Raw genomic sequence first — 19,607 nt, 5'->3', positions numbered from 1 at the left:
TATTTGAAACCAAAAGTAAAGTGGAAAATGTATGCTTTTTAAATAATCTATTACATTTATTTAAGCCTCTGCTCATGCATAATCATGATCTCTGAACGTGGAGGAAAGTAGTGAAGGTCTTATTAAACATTTATTTTATTGATATTATAAAAATAGATACGAATTTCGGGCAACTAGAATACGATGATTTTCTGACGAACATTTAAATTAAAAAATTTACTAAAAGTTTTAAGAAATAAATCAGAACTAACCTGTGATTTCACCGAAACAACCATTTCATCTAGTCTGTAAGTTTTCAGTTTTTATAAATTAAGGAACTTTGAAATTTGAATTGTGGTGAACAAAAAATATTAACTAAAATTAATCCAGTTACAAGCCTGATAATATTAAATTCGTATTTGAGTTCATTCTTTGAATTTTAATTGAGGCTGGTTCACTCTTTACGCAGTATGTAACTGATTAGATAAAGATATTAATAAACTTTCTCAAGAGTAACTAGTACAATTATACCAAAAGTCAAAGTCATATTGACTTTTGGTTATACTTTATCATTTGTAAATCTATACAGTGAAAGAGAGTAACAAATCATCTTATGCTCTAGCACCTGTATTTCTAATCCCTGTACAAAACTAAAGGTCTCCGAGGCTGTTATAAATCAGTAAATGATATATGCAAAATATACCTCAAAGTTGTAGTCAACCCTTATTGTAACTTTTGTCATACTAAGAACATGTGGTTATACCATGTATGATTAATTATTTACTTAATACATTGTTATACAATCCGGAAAATTACGCTATGAATATTTAAAAAGGCTAAAAAAAATTTAAAACTATATCTATGAAATAAAATCAAGACAGTGATCAGAATTTTTGCTGGAATAGCCACTATGATAACCCCTCCTGCTCATTTGAGATTTAAAATTCTTGCTAGTCAAAAGATCATTTATTTTAAATTTCCTTTGATTACAATATAAGAAATGTGGAATGGCAGGTATTTGCAACAGAAAGCAAATTTAGGTGAACACTACAGCTGTGACGTTACAAGTTTTCAAAATCGTATCACACGAAAGCACTCACCCATGCTTTTTCCTATAGATAAAAACAGTGATGTCAAGTCGCCAAATTGAAATTTCCCTCACAGGGACTTAAAATTTCCCTTTTTGACCAAAATTTTCCCTAGTTTCTTTATTAGCCTTCAGAAAGTTATATTTATTACATAGCGCCTTCTAGGTAACCAATATTAAACTATAATTTATATATTTATAATTTACTATTTATCTTAATACATTTAATTGCTTTATATGTAATAGAATAATTAGCTGAAAAACAATACGCTATTACACAAAATAACGATTTTTTTTACTTTTCCCCATTAGTTTAATCAACATTGTTAGATGACTAGAAACTAGAAATTATTAGATTAATTATAATTGGTTATATAATTTCTCACACTGCACGCGACCACAGTCACCATTCCGAGGAGCAGACGAGTCCTCGATAATAAAACGAAAAAGTGGAAAGCAAAATTGCAGGGGTGCTAGGTAACCCAGGTTTATAGAAAACATTAAGCTTTCTTGCTAAAATTACTCTCTTTTAATATTTTCATAAAATTAAATCAATTATTTTAAATATTGTGATTATTTAGATTAGTAACTTCACTTTAAAATCACCCTACGTGGAATTTCTCTAGATTTCGCAAATTTTTAGACTGATTTCCCTTTTCCCTTTTTGGATTTTTAGGGGTATAAATTTCCCTAGATCTGGGAAATTTCCCTCGACTTACCATCACTGGATAAAAACTGCCCTCAAAATTGCAGCCATAGCCCAAAGCTACACAGCGGTACTACTATATATATATTTTTTTAATTCGATTGTAACGTTTGGGACAATTCAGTCCTCTCGTCCAACTGACTAATCAGGGCGAGATATGTGTAACGGCCACGCCAACGGGGGGATACGTGGGGACAGGGGTGGGGACACCCGTGGCGGAAGTATTCCGACCACCCGTTGGGGGACTGGTGGTCGTCCTCACACAGCCATCCACAAACTCTGCCTCACAGACGCTTGGGATTACAGGAGTGAGCCACTATTCCCGGCGATACTACTATATAGTTTGTGTTAGAACTGTCCGATAATTTTTTTCAGCTAATAGTTTGCGCGAGGACTCATCGAACGATTCCGGACCGGCGAATAGTTTTCACCTATTGCCACGCCCTCTTTCGGTTGCTATAAAAAATCCAGTTGTTTATGAGCTTATCACATTGGCCGTTACCAGGCCGTATGTAAACTGAAAAGGATAATTACGCGAATTTGAAGGTTAGGATTGATGAAATAGAAGCTATTAAAGGTTAATATTTGAATTTTTTCAATAATTTTACACTATTTTGTGGTTCGTTAATGGTATAATTATTCTCTAATTTGACAATATCAGACGCTAGATCAAAGGGGATAACCTCGGAAGAGGAGGGCTCCGCAGCGCCACCTAGAGTCGGCCGTGAATAGCGCGTGATCGAAGTTTACAAATTGTAAACAATGAAAGCTCACAGCAGTGGCGTAGCTGATGGTCCGCAGGGCCTGCGGTGCGGGGGGGGGGGCCTCGAGCTTTGCGTTTATTATGCGTTAAGTCCATAAGTAAGCAATCATGCCTCGATAGACTTGAAAAAAATATGGCACTTATGGCAAGACGAAATTCCTGTGAAATACTAGGGCTCTGGTTGAAATGGAAATAAAGTAGACGTACATAAGTGCCTGAAGATGTGAAGTTAAGTTCAACGGGCTCCCTTAGCGTCTGGTGACATCTGTATACGGGAAAGTATACTAAAACTAATAGGGAAATAGCTATCTCTTATGAATACTGATGCCGCCATGCGAAAAAGAAGTCGATTTGAAGGGCTGAACTGAAATAGAGTGTAGTCTATGCAAATATTTTACGGGGGGTTCGAAATATCGCAAAAAGGACCACATTATTTGCTATTAGTGATCTCAAAATACACAAAAAATGTGCTCAAAATACAAAAATGTCCTCAAAACTTCTTAAAAACAGCCACAAAATTAGAGAAAACTAAAGAGTGTAAAAAACCTGGAAATGTTAGGGAGTAAACATGTTATTTTGAAAACCTTGAAATGTCAGATGAATTAGTTTTTCGTATGATATCTGAACCCTGAATCAAATGGTTAATACTAAAAATATATATTTTTATTGGTATAAAACGAGTCCTTATGTAATGGGTTCATATTCAACTATATTTTCCCAACCCAAAAGAAAAGTTAATTTTCGGTAAGTTGGCTTATCCCAGAGCACTGGTGTGCGGCAGCTAGAACACTTCTACAGGTGCTGGCCTATTATGACCTAAAATTATACAACAATTATAACAAATAAGGAAAATTTTTAATTTCCCTAGTCGTATTAAAACCCACCAAAATACTTCGGTTTTATCAGAAGTAAATTAACCGAAGTTATCAGATTGCTATACTCCCCATGTTGGAGGCGTTTTCGTTATGAAGTTACATTTTTACCTCGAATTTGAAATTTTGTGCGCTCCTAGACTGAAAAAAGTTTTTGTTTTTATTAAACCATTATTTATACATATAAATAGCTATACCAACAATTTCCAAGTGCAATTTATCACGTCAAAAGACGGGGATGGAAATTAGCTTTTATTTGACTCGATTTTCTCATCATTTTCATAAGGAAAACGCCCTCCGATTCTGAGCGCTATTTCAATAACCACGGTTCATTTACTTCTAGTTTTATTAAAAGGACACTTATATAAATCACATCCAGACAGTGTTTTCGCAAATCCAAAATGTGGAAAATATTTCAAATAGTAGCTATTAAAGAAATATACAGCGAAAAAAGAAAAAATCAACTAGTTTGATTTATATTTCTAACCTAATTATTTTAGATTATTTGAGTTAGTAGGAATACAACATGAAATAGTCCAAAAAGTACAAATTTCAAGTCTTTAATCTGAATCAGAATCTATCTGATATATAACATTTATTTTTTAATTAAACATCATGTCCATTATTTTCAATAATTGATAGGTAACTTATTATTGACAAAACCTGAAATTTACATCTTAATTCTTCCCACACTAAACACTGAAAACACCTTCAGTAAATTATCCGTAAAAGGTCGCTTATCATGAAACATTTAAACCTACTATAAAGTAATTTATTTATTACCAGCAGTGATGGGCAGAGCTCCTCTCATTATGAGCGGCAAAATGTTTTTTTAAAAGAGCGTGAAACGAAAAAGAGAGGAGCGCCAATTTCAGCACTCAAAAATAGCGAAAAGAGAGGAGCGCTTATTTTACCGCTCAAAAATAGCGAAAAGAGATGAGCGCTTATTTTACCGCTTAAAAAAGAACTAAAAGAGAGGAGCGCCGATTTTACCGCGCTCAAAGAGCGAAAAGAGGAGCGCAAATTTTACCGTTCAAAAAAGACCAAAAAGAGAGGAGCGCCACTTTCAGCGCTCAAAAAAGGTCGAAAAGAGAGGTGCGCCGATTTTACCGCTCAAAAAAGAGCGAAAAGAGAGGAGTGCTTATTTTACCGCTTAAAAAAGAGCGAAAAGAGAGGAGCGCCGATTTTACCGCTCTGAAAATAGCGAAAAATGAGGAGCGCCGATTTTACCCATCAAAAAAGAGCGAAAAGAGAGGAGCACTGATTTTACCGCTCAAAAAATAGCGAAAAGAGATGAGCGCTTATTTTACCGCTCAAAAAAGAACTAAAAGAGAGGAGCGCCGATTTTACCGCGCTCAAAGAGCGAAAAGAGGAGCGCAAATTTTACCGTTCAAAAAAGACCAAAAAGAGAGGAGCGCCACTTTCAGCGCTCAAAAAAGGTCGAAAAGAGAGGTGCGCCGATTTTACCGCTCAAAAAAGAACGAAAAGAGAGGAGTGCTTATTTTACCGCTTAAAAAAGAGCGAAAAGAGAGGAGCGCCGATTTTACCCATCAAAAAAGAGCGAAAAGAGAGGAGCGCCGATTTTACCGCTCTGAAAATAGCGAAAAATGAGGAGCGCCGATTTTACCGCTCTGAAAATAGCGAAAAATGAGGAGCGCCGATTTTACCCATCAAAAAAGAGCGAAAAGAGAGGAGCACTGATTTTACCGCTCAAAAAAGAGCGAAAAGAGAGGAGCGCCGATTTTACCCATCAAAAAAGAGCGAAAAGAGAGGAGCGCCGATTTTACCCATCAAAAAAGAGCGAAAAGAGAGGAGCGCCGATTTTACCGCTCAAAAAAGATCGAAAAGAGAGGAGCGCCGATTTTACCGCTCAAAAAAGAGCGAAAAGAGAGGAGTGCTTATTTTACCGCTTAAAAAAGAGCGAAAAGAGAGGAGCGCCGATTTTACCCATCAAAAAAGAGCGAAAAGAGAGGAGCGCCGATTTTACCGCTCTAAAAATAGCGAAAAATGAGGAGCGCCGATTTTACCCATCAAAAAAGAGCGAAAAGAGAGGAGCACCGATTTTACCGCTCAAAAAAGAGTGAAAAGAGAGGAGCGCTTATTTTACCGCTCAAAAAAGAGCGAAAAGAGAGGAGCGCTTATTTTACCGCTCAAAAAGAGCGAAAAGAGATGAGCGCTTATTTTACCGCTCAAAAAAGAGCGAAAAGAGAGGAGCGCTTATTTTACCGCTCAAAAAGAGCGAAAAGAGATGAGCGCTTATTTTACCGCTCAAAAAGAGCGAAAAGAGAGGAGCGCTGATTTTACCGCTCAAAAAAGAGCGAAAAGAGACGAGCGCTTATTTTACCGCTCAAAAAAGAGCGAAAAGAGAGGAGCGCTTATTTTACCGCTCAAAAAGAGCGAAAAGAGATGAGCGCTTATTTTACCGCTCAAAAAGAGCGAAAAGAGAGGAGCGCTGATTTTACCGCTCTAAATAAAGCGAAAAGAGACGAGCGCTTATTTTACCGCTCAAAAAGAGCGAAAAGAGAGGAGATCTTATTTTACCGCTCAAAAAGAGCGAAAAGAGAGAAGCGGTGATTTTACCGCTCAATGTGTGAGCGTAAGCGGATATTAGGCTAGCGAGTGCGAGCGGTGAGTGAGCTGAGCGGCTCTTTGACGAAAATGCCCAACACTGATTACCAGGGTTCATACAGAATTAGTAAACCCGGAAATATCACGGGAATTAGATAGTCGACTGAAACGTCAGGGAAATTCCCATTATTTAGTAAAAATCAGTGATAACAGTGAATTTTTATGATGGTTCGGAAAGTTTGCCCTAAAAAGTGCAAATTTACACCAATAAGTTATTCTTAATTAAGATTTGCCTTTATTACTTCTCTGTTGTATAATAATATCGAACCAATTTAGATTAAATGCCAATGATGAGATTAGTTACCTTAGTTAAGTGTTTACCAGAAAGTTGTTATTGAGGTTATCTTAAAACATTGGATGCTCCAGCAAAGGTTTGGAAATATCAGGGGCATCGGTTTGCCAATAGTTTTTGAATCCTAAGTGCGTGGTGACATTTCGCTACCTGAGAGCAAATGTCAAGTAAGTCAAAAAATTACAGCGTTATTAAAAATTAAGTAATGCAGGGACGCCGGAGGTCCAATAATTCCTATAAAATCCTATATTTTCATAAATTTTATATAACATCCTATATTTTTAGCAAAATCCTAAAAAAGTCATATAAAATTCTATAATTTTGTTATTTTGCCCATTTCAAAACCCGCCACTCAGTTAAATTACTAGATTTAGCTATAGGATCAATTCCTATACAAAATCATTCTAGTCTATACTTACAATTGTTAGTTATTGTAAACATGGTTTGCTACTAGTATATTTTTGTGATATAATGGTTAAATAGTTTCTATTTTTTAAGTAAAAAAACAAAGATTTATTTCACTAAATATAGATTTGGTTTTTAAATGCATAAAGTTAGTAAATAAAATGGCATATATAGCCCTATAAAATCCTGTAATTTAAAAAAAAATTGTTTTATAAAGTCCTATATTTTTTAAATATAATCCTATTTTTCCTAATCTTAAAAAAAAATTAAGATTTGAGTATTCTTATTTCAATTTTCTTTCGAAAGTCACATATCTCGACTTTTGCTCTCAGTTGGCGATTTTTATCTTGTAAGTAAGCTTTCTGCAGACTTGGTATTTCTCCCGTCTGAGTTCATTATTAGTCGCAACAAAGCAGGCTTAAATACGGTCTGTACGGGATAGTGGCTGTTCGCAATGGGGTGCTCTCATTTCCCAGAAAGAAGTATAAAATAGGTCGGATCCACCGAAATCTACACTCTTTCACTTAACAGTCACGGTTAGGGGTAACTGCTTAGACTTTACCGGGCGTTATCCTTCAACCCTCGCAGCCCGTTAACCCCGACTATAAGAAAGGAAAAAAAAAGAACAGTTTCCTATTTAACCTCTAGATGTCACCCTACTCACTTCGCGCCGCTATAAAAACGTACCCCCCGACGTTCACAGTCTGGTAATAACTCTAAACATTCATTGGCTGGCTACGCGATGACATCATCGCCGTCCATTTTTGTTATTCCATACCCGACCTCTCTCTTTCTCCTACCTCGCTTTTCGTTCAGTCTTTTCGACAGAAACTCTCGCCTACGAAGAGCGTTACACACCCAGACCGCGTACCGTCGCCCGAGTGGATCGCTTGACTAGGACGACGATTGGTTGCTCGGAGACACGTGACCCTCTCAGTGGCGTCCCGGAGCGGTTCCGCGAGTATCGATCCTTTTCCGAAAAATGAGCAACTCTCTCTCTCTCTCCGGATGACGTAAACTGGCCCCTGTGTCGCTCTCCGCTCCGCAGTGCTTGGGCCGACATTTTGGCCATCGCGCGGAACCCCAAAATTACGTCTTTTTACGGCGACATTTAAAATAAACATGGATTTGATCCGTCGTTCCGGAGCTGTCTCGGTGTTTATAAATTTAGTCTAGTGGTTTTAAAATCCCGGACGGTATTTGGGAATAGCCAGACACGCACTCTCCCAGAGATTAAAAGCCCGTCATCCATAATGCTAAAGCGACCAACCTTCGCCGAGTCTACGAGGGTCCAGATGGTTTTGTCACTAGCCTAACCAGTCAGAGACCAACGATAAAGCTTTCAAACTTTGCCCAGGACAAGGTCGTTTCTAGATAATCCGTAATTCTTTCTTAAGTAAGTTATATCACTCCTGTCGGAAGCTATACATTGTTTCTATTCTTAATCTTAATCTTTAAACGTTTCCATTGGTATATTTGTTAATTTAAATTTTGATTTTTAATTAATTTGTTTAACGATATCAAAATATGAGTGAAATTAAAACACGAGAAAATAAGGTGGAAAATATAATCCATATCTTAACAAACATTGATTTATATTTATCTTTTCATATTAATACGTAAAAGTGATTGAATTTTAAATTAATTTATTGTTTAAACCGTAGCAAATATGAGAGGGAAAAATAAAGTGGAAAATATAATCTATATTTTAACAAACATTGTTATAGGTTCTGAGTCGTGCGGTAAAGCCGTCGACCTGGGGACAATATTATTTTTCCCAACCCTTTCCCGGTCGATGGAGAGTCCGCGTTTTGTTCCAGGGACCACATACTAGGATTTTCGTTACGTTTTCCTTTAAAAGAAATTTGGAAAAAATCTCTCGGTGGGGAAAAAATTCGCACTTTTTCGTACGTCGTTAATGTTTTCAAAAATATTGATCGACTTATTGGCATTTTTTGGGTACATTTTATTTAAAATACGGGTGGGAAAAAGGATGACTGACGTTTATCTAAGCCTTTGCTGCTAAAAATGTAAGCGAAATTTGTTGTGATACTATTTTTATCGCCTTCAATATGGGTTGACGCGTTATCTAAGTTTTTATCTTGTAAGGTAGTGATAACGATATGTTTTCTATAAGAGGGATTACGATTTATCGTTCTGTTTGCTTTATAATAGAGAGGTTAAGTCCGCGCTAGAAATCGTGTAGCGAGAACGCGTAGGAGTGTAGACGTAGTTTTAATGTGTACAGTCTACGCTCGTAGACCCTCTCTATATACGCGTTTTCTACTGCGGGCTTAGCCTCTCTTATGTTATAGTGAGTTTTCAGCCGGAGCTACCCTGGTGGCTAGCTTCACATTACTCACCGATGTATTGCGTATGGAATACTTCTACAGGCGTTTGTAGGTCACAAATAGACCAAAGTTCTTGAAATTAATCTAATTAGCCTCGAAGAATTTTTAATTTATGTATGACCAGAAGTTTATAATATACCGTTACGAGATAAGTATCCAATAATCCACCTAGACCTTAGAAATATAAAATGTGCCTTCGTAGTCAGTCAAACGCAATTACACCACGTAAGGATATTCAATTATTTAAAAACCATGTTTTCTCGGTGTAATAGTTAAGGAAACTCTTCCAAAAAGAATTTTGATTTCAAGCGATTAAGAGATACGGATGCGTAGTTTCCCTCGTAAGAGATACGGGTGCGCAATTTCCCTCGTAAGAGATACGGGTGCGCAATTTCCCTCGTAAGAGTTACGATTGCGTAATTTTCCCCGTAAGACATACGGATGCGTAATTTCCCCTGTAAGAGATACGGATATATTATCCCCTGTAAGAGATACGGGTGCGCAATTCCCTCTTAAGAGATACGGGTGCGCAATTTCCCTCGTAAGAGATACGGTTGCGTAATTTTCCCCGTAAGACATACGGATGCGTAATTTCCCCTGTAAGAGATACGGATATATTATCCCCTGTAAGAGATACGGATGCGCAATTCCCTCTTAAGAGATACGGATGCACATTTTCCCTCTTAAGAGATACGGATGCACATTTTCCCTCTTAAGAGATACGGATGCGCAATTTCCCTCGTAAGAGATACGGATATATTATTCCCTCGTAAGAGATACGGATGCGCAATTTCCCTCGTAAGAGATACGGATGCGCAATTTCCCTCGTAAAAGATACGGATGCGCAATTTCCCTCTTAAGAGATACGGATGCGCAATTTCCCTCGTAAGAGATACGGATACGCAATTTTCCTCGTAAGAGATACGGATGCGTAATTTCCCCCGTAAGAGATACGGATATATTATCCCCTGTAAGAGATACGGATGCGCAATTTCCCTCTTAATAGATACGGATGCGCAATTTCCCTCTTAATAGATACGGATATATTATCCCCTGTAAGAGATACGGATGAGCAATTTCCCTCGTAAGAGATACGGATGCGTAATTTCCCCCGTAAGAGATACGGATGCGTAATTTCCCCCGTAAGAGATACGGATGCGTAATTTCCCCCGTAAGAGATACGGATGCGTAATTTCCCCCGTAAGAGATACGGATGCGTAATTTCCCCCGTAAGAGATACGGATGCGTAATTTCCCCCGTAAGAGATACGGATGCGTAATTTCCCCCGTAAGAGATACGGATGCGTAATTTCCCCCGTAAGAGATACGGATGCGTAATTTCCCCCGTAAGAGATACGGATGCGCAATTTCCCCCGTAAGAGATACGGATGCGCAATTTCCCCCGTAAGAGATACGGATGCGCAATTTCCCCCGTAAGAGATACGGATGCGCAATTTCCCTCGTAAGAGATACGGATGCGTAATTTCCCCCGTAAGAGATACGGATGCGTAATTTCCCCCGTAAGAGATACGGATGCGTAATTTCCCCCGTAAGAGATACGGATGCGCAATTTCCCCCGTAAGAGATACGGATGCGCAATTTCCCCCGTAAGAGATACGGATGCGCAATTTCCCCCGTAAGAGATACGGATGCGCAATTTCCCTCGTAAGAGATACGGATGCGTAATTTCCCCCGTAAGAGATACGGATGCGTAATTTCCCTCGTAAGAGATACGGATGCGTAATTTCCCCCGTAAGAGATACGGATGCGTAATTTCCCCCGTAAGAGATACGGATATATTATCCCCTATAAGAGATACGGATGCGCAATTTCCCCCGTAAGAGATACGGATATATTATCCCCCGTAAGAGATACGGATGCGCAATTTCCCTCTTAATAGATACGGATATATTATCCCCTGTAAGAGATACGGATGAGCAATTTCCCTCTTAATAGATACGGATATATTATCCCCTGTAAGAGATACGGATGCGCAATTTCCCTCGTAAGAGATACGGATATATTATCCCCTGTAAGAGATACGGATATATTATCCCCTGTAAGAGATACGGATATATTATCCCCTGTAAGAGATACGGATATATTATCCCCTGTAAGAGATACGGATATATTATCCCCTGTAAGAGATACGGATATATTATCCCCTGTAAGAGATACGGATATATTATCCCCTGTAAGAGATACGGATATATTATCCCCTGTAAGAGATACGGATATATTATCCCCTGTAAGAGATACGGATATATTATCCCCTGTAAGAGATACGGATATATTATCCCCTGTAAGAGATACGGATATATTATCCCCTGTAAGAGATACGGATATATTATCCCCTGTAAGAGATACGGATATATTATCCCCTGTAAGAGATACGGATGCGCAATTTCCCCCGTAACAGATACAGATGCGCAATTTCCCCCGTAAGAGATACGGATATATTATCCCCTGTAAGAGATACGGATGCGCAATTTCCCTCTTAAGAGATACGGATGCGTAATTTCCCCCGTAAGAGATACGGATGCGCAATTTCCCTCTTAAGAGATACGGATGCGCAATTTCCCTCGTAAGAGATACGGATGCGTAATTTCCCCCGTAAGAGATACGGATGCGTAATTTCCCCCGTAAGAAATACGGATGCGTAATTTCCCCCGTAAGAGATACGGATGCGTAATTTCCCCCGTAAGAGATACGGATGCGTAATTTCCCCCGTAAGAGATACGGATGCGTAATTTCCCCCGTAAGAGATACGGATGCGTAATTTCCCCCGTAAGAGATACGGATGCGTAATTTCCCCCGTAAGAGATACGGATGCGTAATTTCCCCCGTAAGAGATACGGATGCGTAATTTCCCCCGTAAGAGATACGGATGCGTAATTTCCCCCGTAAGAGATACGGATATATTATCCCCCGTAAGAGATACGGATGCGCAATTTCCCTCGTAAGAGATACGGATGCGCAATTTCCCTCGTAAGAGATACGGATGCGTAATTTCCCCCGTAAGAGATACGGATATATTATCCCCTATAAGAGATACGGATGCGCAATTTCCCCCGTAAGAGATACGGATATATTATCCCCCGTAAGAGATACTGATGCTCAATTTCCCCCGTAAGAGATACGGATATATTATCCCCCGTAAGAGATACGGATGCGCAATTTCCCTCTTAAGAGATACGGATGCGCAATTTCCCTCTTAAGAGATACGGATGCGCAATTTCCCTCTTAAGAGATACGGATGCGCAATTTCCCTCTTAAGAGATACGGATGCGCAATTTCCCTCGTAAGAGCTACGGATGCGTAATTTCCCTCGTAAGAGATACGGATGCACAATTTCCATCTTAAGAGATACGGATGCGCAATTTCCCTCTTAAGAGATACGGATGCACAATTTCCCTCGTAAGAGATACGGATGCACAATTTCCCTCTTAAGAGATACGGATGCGCAATTTCCCTCGTAAGGCATACGGATGCGTAATTTCCCCCGTGAAGTTTGTTTTCCACTAGCGCGTCATAATGTAATTTTACCCGTAAGAGATACTGATACTTCACTTGTTTATTATTTACCTCTGGTCGAGTCTATTGTGTGTAATGCATTTTTTAATGGTTCGTAAATTCACCTAATATATAGCAAGGATGATAGAACCAAACATTGTACCCATTCGCAGTAGCTCGGTATAATCTTCGTTGTTTTTAATCATATATCATTTTCCGAGAAAGCCGTTTTCAGAAAAAAGAATTGAAACATCACCTGTTTTTTATCTCGCTTTAATGATGTATCAGAGGTAAACAAACTTTCGAGCCGTCTTACAAGAAAACCCTCCCCTTTTCTGCGCTTTTGTAAAAGTTTTTCTTTTTTCTCAGTAAAATTGGAAACCAGGAGAAAATTCCCCTTTCGTTGCGGAACCTGGAAATCCAGGATAGGTCCAAAATGGAGGGGAAAGGTCAGGGATAAGTCCGGGATTTAAATAATATAGTGAAGAGTTCGGAATTTAAATAATATAGTGAAGAGTTCGGAATTTAATTAATATCGTAAAACATCAGGGATTTACTATCATAAGAACTTGATTTGGGTACATTTGTTCGAATTTCATTCGTCCGAACGGTGGTACAAATGTCCGAATGATCATTTGTCCGAATCCCGGAAAACAGGATCGTATGTCCGAAAACTTATTTCATTTGCCCGAAAAATTTATCACGACTTTTGTTGGTGATTTAGTCGTTCAATTTATGTTAACTCTACTGGCGAATTTCATTTGTTCGAATAATCGTTTGTTCGTTTTTTCGAACATTAGGAATTGGTTGTTTTTTTTTAAATATTGTTAATATAAGAAAATAGTAACATTAACGTGAACCTAACCTAACCTAACCTAAAATATCCACAACATTCAACGCAATTCCCACTTACTAACAAACAACGATATTTACAATGTAGTTTTTCATTTTTAATTCTTGCACTAAAAAAAATCCGAACCAAAAAAAACAGCAACAATAAATACTAATTTAGCGACAGAATTCGGACAAGTGATGCTACCGATTCGGACGAATGAAACAAACAAGTTGTCCAATTCGAACAATTGAAACATTTGTTATTTCGGCGGTTCGGACGAATGAAATTCGAACATTTGTTCCACCGTTCGGACGATTGAAATTCGAACAAATGTAGCTACCCCAAAAACCTCAGGGATTTAATATCGTAAAATGGTGGCTTTAATTAATATTGTAAGAAGGTAAGGGATTTAAATAATTTCGTGAAAGGTCTAATGAATACTGTAATAATTTACCTAAAAACGTCAGATAATTTCATACGAAATCCCAAATTCGTTTTCATAAATGAAATTTGATATAATTCGCTTTTAAAAGTTAAACGCTCAGACGCGTTTTAAATATCTTAATCGAATTTCGTCCGGTTTTTAGGACTAGAAATTTAAATTTTTCACTACTAGGGCAACAAAATTTATTAAGCTTAGGGTTTCCGTGGAGCGAGCAGCCCCGAAAGCAGTTATCGCCTTGAGCGTGGGCTTCTCTTGGAAGCTCTTAAAATTGATCTAAGCCTAGCCTAGCTCACTGTCTCTCAACCCGCCGCGTATTCCGACCAAGGCTTAGCGGCGAAAAACGATTAAATAGAAATGAATTGCTACTTTTGCCTCGTTTTCACCAGTGTTGCACAAAAAAAATTATATCTATCTTTTTCGTATCTTTTTACATAGATGGCAGCAGCTATACTATACTATCAATTTTTTCCCTCTGAAATTTCTATAAAATATCATTTTATTTTTGATATTTTTGAGCATAGATTTCGACAAAATCATTCACAATCTTTCATTTTATTTAGTTTTGGCCCTTTGATTTTTCACGATCTTTCAAATTTCTTTTTAAGATATGAGAGTTTCAATTATTTTCAATTCTTTTTTGCCCTTGCCTGAAAAATATCAATAGAAATCTTTAAAGATTTAGATAAGTATCATTTCAAATACTTCTTTAGTTTTCATTATTTTGAAAAGTATATTTAAAAATATTTCAACTACGTTTCACGAGAAAGTAGAATAAAAAATTTTCATATCAAAAGTTCGAAGTATTAAAATGAATATTTCAATTTTTATCTTTTGATTATTAATTTAGTAGTAAACCCTCCAACATTTGATTTTAATTTTATGGATTAGAATCGATTTTAATTTTATGGATTAGAATCGATTTTAATTTTGATTATGGAAAATAAATAAAGCTATTGCATCGCCACAGCCCACACTGCCAGTTTGCAACACACGTGACACTCTAACTGCGTGGGAGTTGGGACGGTGGGAACAATAACTTTTGAGAGTTTTGGTTTTAGTTTTGAAATCGCCTTTCAGGCTGCGCGGCGCAGCTTCTTATTGCTAGAATCAGTCTTTGCTTTCCCTCTTCTGTCTGCCTAGTGATAGAGCGAATGATCCCCCCTCCCCCAGCAGAAAAACCGCGCGACCGTTGACCGCTCCTCTCCCTTCTATCACTTAACAGTGTTTCGGGTTTGGCTATATTTCGGTATCACGTGAGAGATGTTCGCCGCTCAAATAATTGTATATCGGCATATCTAGATGGCGTTAAAATATTTCCTCTCAAATACGAACAAAATTGAAGAGTAACCAGAAAAAATCTATCGTGTAATTTCTAATACAACAAATGGAAGCACTAGCTCTATTCCCGCTCTTTTTTTCGCTAGGCTAGGTAAGAGAAGAATCTTTTCAAATATAGTTCGCTGCCGAGTTTTTTTCTTCAAAATTCTATCGCGATCATTTTGCAATGTAGAAGATCATATCAAAATCGTATATTTTTATTTTTATTTTTCGGATAAAGTATCATCTCGTATCCTAAAAGTATCCAAAGATACGAGCGCGCCCATCACTGGTTTTCACGACAATTTATTTTATCAGCTTGTTTTGTAATGACGTAATGCCAGGGCGGGATTAACACTATTGGGGGCATTGTGCAAAATACAATTTGGGACCCCTAAAAAAATGCAGACCTTACTTTTTGACTTGAAATAATGTTAAAATGAAATTGAAAAAACATTTGTTTTGATGAGGGTAGACTGTTTACCCTCGATTTTGATATATCGGAATTAGGCTCTATACAGGGCTGTGATTTTTTGACAGGGTTGGCAAAAAATCGGATTTTTTTATTTTTCCGAAAAATCCGATTTATAAGATAATTATCGGATTTTTTTTTATAATTATCCGATTATTTGGATAATTATCGGATTTTTTTGATAATTAAGAATATTTGGAATTTAAGTTGTAAAATTTTACGATGTTTCCGATGAATGATTACGAACAAATCAACATTGTCTTTTCAAGTTTCAAAACAATTTCAAAATTTTAAAGTTTAAAATTTGATAAAATTTATTTTGGATAGTTGTAAACATTACATAAATGTCATAAATACTTAGACCTGCTCTATATTGCTTTCAAAATTATTAAATTAAACTTTAAAAACTGTTTTTCATCGGATAATTATCATTGATAATTATCCATCGATAATTATCGACCAACCCTGCTTTTTGATTTATTTAAAAATAGAAAATTCATTTCATTTTTCGTTATTAAATGCTAGTTCAGCCGTAACGTAAAATGAAATTTACATTATTCTTAATTAATTTTAATTACTAATTAAAATCTAAATTACTTTGCTCGGAATTGACATCACTAACAGGGTGATCAGACTTCCTATATTTCCCTATATTTTTAATGCCTTCCTATAATTTCCTTTATTTTTACGTAACTTCCTATAATTTCACGGTCTTCTGAAAATGAAAGAACTTTTTTGTACGTGTCATAGAACATCTAGTTCTAACACTGCCACTTTCGAACAAAATGTACGGGCTTTGTAAATCCGCTAAGTGAAAAATTATCAATATTCTAGGTGATTCGAGTCAAAGTATACCGATATGCAGTAATTACTTTGTTTTTCTCCTAGTGTTGCAAGTCGGAAAATTTTCCGAAAATGACCGAGGCCTTTTTTTCCGGGAAATATTCCATATTTTTCCGCAAAAAAATAAAAAGTTTTCATTCCATGATTAGTCTAATATATTGTTCGCAAATTGAAATAAAGCGGCATTTTCGCCTCATTTTTTCGAATCTAAAAGTAAAACTAAACCTCTAGACTAGTTTAAACTGATTAACAATGTAACGCTATTAATGTTTTGTAGTATGTTTACTGATATTAGACATTTTATGTCGATAAAAAGTTAAAAACATTAAAAACCCTTAAAAGGTAATTTATGTTTCAATTTTTTATTTTTCCGATTTGCGGAAAATTTTCCGCATTTTATTTTTCCGGAAAATTAACAACAATATATTTTCCTATTTTGTGTCCTATATTTTTCTATAATTCGGTTATTTCCATTCCTATAATTTCCTATAATTCGCCTCTAAAAATTCCTATTTTTCCTATAACATTTTCAAAGCCTTTCTCTGGTCACCCTGCACGAGGGGTAAGTCACTCTCGGATGACATGTACACCGAGTTCGCGTACTTAGTACTGTTAAAGGTACGGATTTTAAAGAGTTAACAAACTCTTATTAGTACAGTGTACACCGAGTTCGCACTAAAGAGCGTGCTTTTTTCATTTTCGTAAATACATTGAAGTATAATCAGAAGTAAATGAACCGAAGTATTAGACCGCTATATTTCTCATACTAAGCGCATTTTCCATATGAGATCTCCCTTTAGTCGACGTTTTAAAATTTCGCGCCGTCAAGGCTCCACTATCGCCATCTATCGACTAGAAGGTGATGACGGGGAAATCGAATGTCTATATCCACAATTCCCTAGTGCAATTTTGGCGGGAACTAAAGGGGGTGGAATTCCGATGAATTTTCATCTCCCCACGTTAAGGAAAATGCCTTTTAAAATTTGGCCCCCTCCTATAACTTCGGTTCATTTACTTCTGGTATAATTGATGATTTTTTTAAATATCACTTGATTTAAATCAGAAAACCCTGTCGATACCAAATCTAATATTCGATTTGTCAAATCGATTTAAACTGCTTTAAAATGTTCGCCTCTTATTGATTATATTATTGGGCCTTGGTGTGTTCCAGAATAGCGACGAAAAACTAAAACCAAATAAGTCAAACGAAAAACTAGCGGCATAGTTATCTAGTATTAAATATTGTATATACTTCTGTTTATACGATATCAGGGTTGCCACAAGTCGGGGAAACGTTTGAAATTCAATTTTATTTTGAAACGTTTTGGAAGGTAATTTTTCTAAACGTTTCAAAAAATATAATTTTTTTTGTTAAAACATAAATTTAATTCAATTGATATTTTAGTATACATTTTTTTGAAATCTGATAAAAGTAAAATATAAAGTTAAAAAATGTCAAATAAACAGGGAAAAATCTCCGGGAAATGTAGTCAGGGGAAAATCTCCGGGAGGGGAAAATCTCCGGGAAATGTAGTCAGGGGGAAATCTCCGGGAAAATGTAGTCACGGGAAAATCTCCGGAAAATGTAGTCAGGGGAAAATCTCTGGGAAATTTAGTCAGGGGAAAATCTCCGGGAAATGTAGTCAGGGGAAAATCAGATAATTTGAATCTGAAAATATGGTGGCAACCCTGTAAAACTAATACCAAATAAGTACTTATCTTGTTTGAGTTATTCTATATACTTCTGGCTATACGTTATATTTTGGTCCTTTTTTGTAACGGGATAAAGTTTATAGAGTATGGAATGTCTGGACTTAACGGTTCTTTCTGTCCTGTGAAAGCTGTCTTTTATTTCCAGTAAAATGTACTCTGGAATGTATTCACGATAAAGTATTTATAGTCTTCTCCTGAGACTCTTCGTACCTCCGAATTCTTCCTATTTCCTTCGATAACGAAAATTTTAAATTTGCATAATAAATGCAACGCCTCTTTTTTTATCATTCCCTCGGCGCAAAGTCGAAACTGCTCCGTCCTCGCGAAGTTTCCACGTATTTATGTAAATATATAGTTAAGTATTTATGTAAATATCTTGTAAAAGGTCACGACACCGTATCGAAAATATCTCAAATATTCACGCCTAGAAAAAAACAAGTTGTTAAATTGATGGTTGTTTTTCTTAGGTCCGGCGCCTCGCAGATAGCGCAGGAATTATACTCGGATTTACAAGGGGCAAATTTCGTTTTGGTTGACACTATGGCCAAAGGTAGTGTTGCCCTGGGATATCTACAAATTGGCTCCCAGGGTATACAGGGAAAAACTTATAGAAGGCGTTTTCGTTGTCTGTTCTAGGAGTAGGGAGCCCTCTATCTAGTTAGCCTGGGAACTTATTTAAAAAATTAGTAATGAAAATAATATTTATTTAAAATTAGTAATGAAATTAATATTTATTTAAAATTAGTAATGAAATTAATATTTATTTAAAATTAGTAATGAAATTAATATTTATTTAAAATTAGTAATGAAATTAATATTTATTTAAAATTAGTAATGAAATTAATATTTATTTAAAATTAGTAATGAAATTAATATTTATTTAAAATTAGTAATGAAATTAATATTTATTTAAAATTAGTAATGAAATTAATATTTATTTAAAATTAGTAATGAAATTAATATTTATTTAAAATTAGTAATGAAATTAATATTTATTTAAAATTAGTAATGAAATTAATATTTATTTAAAATTAGTAATGAAATTAATATTTATTTAAAATTAGTAATGAAATTAATATTTATTTAAAATTAGTAATGAAATTAATATTTATTTGAAATTGGTAATGAAATTAATATTTATTTAAAATTAGTAATTAATTTAATATTTATTTAAAATTAGTAATGAAATTAATATTTAAAATTAGTAATTAAATTAATATTTAAAATTTGTAATTAAATTAATATTTTAAATTGTAATTAAATTAATATTTATTTAAAATGGGTAATTAAATTAATATTTATTTAAAATGGGTAATTAAATGTACAATTATTTAAAATTAGTAATGAAATGTACAATTATTTAAAATTAGGAATTAAATGTACAATT

Source organism: Leiobunum rupestre, chromosome 4 (assembly GCF_980474605.1).
Source record: "Leiobunum rupestre chromosome 4, qqLeiRupe1.1.hap1, whole genome shotgun sequence".
Taxonomy (NCBI): domain Eukaryota; kingdom Metazoa; phylum Arthropoda; class Arachnida; order Opiliones; family Sclerosomatidae; genus Leiobunum; species Leiobunum rupestre.
This window is presented reverse-complemented; position numbering follows the sequence as displayed.